This window comes from Echinops telfairi, unplaced genomic scaffold (genome assembly GCF_000313985.2).
Source record: "Echinops telfairi isolate 266 unplaced genomic scaffold, ASM31398v2 ScPeMD7_7469;HRSCAF=8507_0, whole genome shotgun sequence".
In the NCBI taxonomy this organism is placed as follows: domain Eukaryota; kingdom Metazoa; phylum Chordata; class Mammalia; order Afrosoricida; family Tenrecidae; genus Echinops; species Echinops telfairi.
Window position 1 is genome coordinate 8,903,951 of NW_022111372.1, and position 5,304 is coordinate 8,909,254.

The 5,304-nt window shown below is 36.9% G+C and overlaps 1 pseudogene; it reads left to right on the forward strand.

The window, feature by feature from the left end:
- The first annotated feature begins 1,332 nt into the window (after positions 1-1,332).
- LOC101655273 lies at positions 1,333-1,767 on the forward strand (annotated as a pseudogene).
- The last annotated feature ends 3,537 nt before the right edge of the window (positions 1,768-5,304 follow it).

Below are 5,304 nucleotides of genomic sequence, written 5' to 3' on the forward strand. Positions count from 1 at the left end.
ATAATAAATATATCTGGTAAAATTAAATTAAAGAACAAAAAACCAAGTTGGTTAGAATTTGGATATCCTCAGTCACCATATCACAACAAAAACCTGCTGCTCTCAAGTTAATTCTGACTCATAACAACCTCATAGTGACCCGATGGCTTTTGTATTTGTGACACGAGTATTTGCCCTTAAAACCTGCACTGCCAACCAATGGATTCTGACACATAGAGACTCTCTAGGACAGAACAGAACTTTTTCTGAAGCTGTAAATCTTTACCAGAGCAGCCAGTCTCATCTTTCTCCCTTGCAGTGGCTGCTGGGTTTGAACCTGCAACCTTGAAGTTAACAGCCTAACACATTATCCTATTGTACCACAGGACTTCTTAGATGCCACAAAATTGACAAGGAAATATATATATGAATTTTGGCTGCCATGATAAAATTCTTCAGCAGATGTGCTTCTAACTTGATAAAACACATTTTATATCTTTGTTTTGTCTTGATTGTTATCGTCATGTGTAATTCGGTAAAGGAGTAAACATGATAATTTATCATGATTTTTTTCCTTGCCAAAATCTTGGCAGACTAGGCATTCTCAATATGATCCTTGCTATTTCTCTCTGATGTTGGGAGAGAACCTAGATATTTATATTTTGAACTGTATATTCCCCACTACCTACACAAAAGTTTATATCTTAAAAGGGAATTATAACAGCTTCACTTTTGTACTGTCTGTTCTGTTGTTTTCTTGGATGCTGCTGATAGTCTCAAAGTACAGACTTTGAAACACTAAATTAAGCCAGACTTCTCAGATGTGAAACTTTCTAACAAAAAAGAGGTTGAAGGGACACATGATGTATCTTCAGATAAAATGATTATATATTAGTTAATAGTTTGATTTTAGTGAAACAGCTCTGCAAACGTTCTTAGAAAATTACCTTTTAGAAATGTGACAGATTGCCGTTATATATATACATATGTAGATATTTAAATTATAGAATTAATTAAGCATTTACTATCTCTACTATCAGGTAAAAATCTTATAATAATTTTAAAAGCAAGCCTTATATTAACTATATATAATCCACTGTCAATGGAATCTATATTGACTCAAGTGACCCTGTAAGATAGGGTAGAATTGCCCTGGTGGATTTCTGATACTGTAACTGTTCATGGGAGTAGAAAGTCCCATCTTTCCTCCGTGGAGCTGCTGTCCTTAAGGTTGCCAGCCCAACATGTAACCACTATGCCACCTGGGCTCCCAATAATTGTAGATATGTAGAAAAAGATCCAATAAGCTGTGTTGTAAGATTTAAGGAGAGCTCCTTCTTCTTGACCGCTGACATGCCTTCCAGACGGAGGAAGATCTGGAAACTTAGGGGCCACATGAGCCACAGCCATGGCCGCAGAGCCAAGGACCGGAAGCACCCAGGAGGCCCGGGTAATGCTGGTGGCGTGCATCATCGGAGGATCAACTTCCACAAACACCATCCAGGTTACTTTGGAAAAGTTGGTATGCGGCATTATCACTTGAAGAGGTACCAGAACTTCTGCCCCCAGTGAACCTCGATAAGTTGTGGACCTGGGTGAGTGAGCAGGGCAGGGTCAATGCTACCAAAAATAAGGCTGGGGCTGCTCCCATCATGGATGTGGTGTGATCACTACGAAGTTATGGGGAAGGCAAACTTCCAAAGCAGCCTGTCATTGTGCAGGTCAAATCCTTCAGCAGAGGAGCTGAGAAGATTGGGTGTAGGGGAGGCCTGTGTCCTGGTGGCTTGAAACTACATGGAAGTTTAATTAAAAGTTTAAATGGCCCAAAGAAAAAAAAAAGACAAGGAGAAACATCTTCTTTTAAAGTGTATGTAAGTTTGTGCTGATATTAATAAAAAGATTACGCCTAAAAGGTTAATTTACAATCTTATTTTAAATATCATGGTTACTCTCCACATAATCCTTCCAAAGACATCACTTTTATTTTATACTAAAACAGAGCAAGTAGGGAAAGCTGTATTATAAAATGTGTTACCTCATGCCAGGTTCTTGATAGCATACCCTCTTGCCACCTTTATAAAGTGAGAGAGATGTTAATAGCAGCAGTCTAAGAAATGCTGACGCCAATTAAACTTCATTTTCAAATTCGTTTCACAGTTCTTCCTGGTGACAAGTCCTTTCTTATTTTATGTGCTTTGGGGACTTCCAAACTGACCAAAATGGTAACACTTCATGTATATTTTGGAAAAATTCACAATTAAAGGACAAAATAAACAGCACCCAGAAATTTATGGGGGAAAAGGAGAAAGAAGAACAATAAAACACACTAAGAATTCAATAGGAACACCAGGGGCTCAAGTGGAAAGTGGGTGTCGTAAGAATGATGAAGTCAACATATGTACTAAAGTGCTGGACACAGATGACGTATGTACAGATTGTGATGAGTTGTATGAGCCCCTAATAAAACGATTATTTAATTAAAAAAAAAAGAATTCAATAGGAAAGATCTAATGTAGCATTTCAATTTAGAAGCATTATTCACTTAAGAAATAATGTATTAAAATGGTTCTTTACTTATTTTTTCTACCTGGAAAACATGAAAATAATTTTAAAAAATAAGAAAATACATTCCCATTTCACAAACAGATTTGAGGATCAGATTATTTACAAAATGACCTGTTCTCTCTGGTCTCTGATTACATTGTCTTTATCAACTTACCCAATTCATGTTTAATACATGAGAAAATATCACCAAAAGTAACTTCAATATTTTTATTTATTAAATAGAGGTTTTTTTTTAAGTCAGGGGAAAAAAGTTTCTGTGGAACTTATTCTGACACCTTTTTTAAGATGATAATTGAACTGCATAGTATTTTCACTGCTAAAATTTTAGAAGTAAATTTTCATGCCTTTCTTCCAAGGAATCTCTGAATGGACTCGCACCTTTAAGCTTTTAATTAGTTGCCTAGAGTTTTGCAAGTTTGCAACATGGACTCCTAATATTGGAAACTCGTGTTTTCAGAGTCAGTCACATAGAGCACTCTGTATGAAATGTCTCTTGCATTTAAAAATCCAAGATATTAGTTCTGTAAATGCCAAATTTTCAGGTACAAATGGCATGGTAGCAAATGTATCTAACGTAATTTGCCACTCTCAGAGCAATGAAAGAGTAGAGATATATAATTTTTTAAGCCTTAAGGTTAGTAACAAAAAAAAAATGTTAAGAATTTCAGAACTTTGAAAACAGGCAGACAGTATCCAATGTGGGACTTATTTAATGGGTATGTGTTGGGGGCATTCCTGCTGGGCTTCACACTTAGGATGAAGTGTAATTTATTTAAAGTTCTGCTATTGTTGCCTTAAAATGCTCAATGATTTTTGAATAATGGGTTTCACATTTGCATTTTTGTCTGTGCCTTACAAATGTAAATAGTTGGTTCTAACTATATGACTTAGAAAACGTAAAATAAAAAAATTGAAATCTAAGCAGCTGAGAACCAACTGAATTTTTACTGCAAACCCCAAATGGTTGAGGGATTACAGTTAAATGGTACCTGTATAAGTAGAGAAAAAGCAACTAGCGGTTAGGATATTCATGCAAATGATGAAGATGCATAGACACCTGTGACAAGATCAGTCTCTCTCTTTCTATCATTCAATGCCCACAGCACTTCAGCAGAATTTCCTCTAGAGTCTTATGCACTGTAGTTTTATTTTTGAGAGAATCCCTAAGGATAAACTGAATGCAAACTCACTGCCATCAGGCCAATTCTGATCTTAGTGAGTCCCTCAGCCAGGAGAGCTGCTGCACAGGGCTTCAGAGAGTATACTAATCTTCATGGAGAGAAACAGATTTGTTTCTGAGGGAAGATGGTGCATATGAACTGCTAGGCTTTTAGTTAGCAACCCTTTGCTTAGCCCACTGCACCAGCAGGGCCCTTGAACATTACAGACAGTAGATGGCAATTGTACAAAAATTCAAGAATGAGTTTGCTAGTTATCATTTCATTGTCAACTGAAAATCTATACTTCTTTTTTTTTTAATCATTTTATTGAGAGCTCTTACGGATATCATTAAATTCCATAGTTCAATCACATCAAGCAGTATTGTACAATTGCTACTACGGTCAAGTTTCAAAACATTTTCTTTCTTCTTTAACTCCTTAATATCAGCTCCCATTTATCTCCTCCCTCCCTCTCCCTCCCCCCGAGGAACTCTTATTCTTTCTTATTTATTTTTGTTGGTGGGTGCATCTCACACCATCCAATCTATCCATTTATGTACAGTGCTGTCGTTTGCTCCTTTTGAGTGAGGTTATATAGTCATCAATGCTATAAGCTTCCCTTCCCACCCGCCTTATTTCCCTTTCCCTCAGGGAAGAGTTTCTGCTTCTGAAGAGTTAATTATCTTGGCATTCATATATTGAATGATCTTAATTATACAAATGAATATATATGCAAGCCTAGTATGATTAATGAGGTAAGACAAAACCATATTAATAAGGAGCGGAAATATTAAAGAACTAGAGGATAATTATGTGCTTCATTCTTCTGTGTAGCCCTTCTTAGAGAGACTGTCCAATTATCTTGTAGGTGGGTTTTGGGTCTACTTCCCCCACCCCACCCCCACGTTCACATTGATTTGGTTGCTTTTTTTCTGAACTTCTGAAACCTTTTCCCATCGATACCTCATGATAACACAGGCTAGTGTGCTTTTTCCATGTGGGCTTTGTTGTTTCTCAGCTAGATGGCTGCTTGTTTGATTACAAGCCCTTAAGGCCCCAGATGCTATATCTTTTAATAGCCGACACCATCAGCTTTCTTCACCTACAGTTGCTTATGCACCCACTTGGTCTTCAGAAATCATGTTAGGAAGGTGCATATTGTGCAATGCCACATTATTAGAAAAAAACATTCTTGGACTGAGTCAGACTTAAGTAGAGGACCAAAGTGCATCTGTTTCCTTGTTGCATTTGCATCTATATACATATAAAAATAAACCTATATTTAAATAATTATATTTTACATATTTACATATACATGAATAAAGGCATACCTATATTTTATTTCTTTCTTATTCTTTAATTTTAGTTTTTCTTTCTTCCTGCCCCACTATCACGTTTACACATTGTTCACGTCTCAGTAATTCTGCTCAGATACATTTCTATTGATCAGACACAACCAGAAAAGCTACATCCTCCTTGCCATCCATTTTAGAACCCTAACTATTCCCATCCCTGTCATTATTGGCTCACCGCTCTCCTCCCTCTACCCCCTCTCCTGCAATGCCCCGCGGAACCGTTGCTCTTGTAGCTGTCTCTGTAG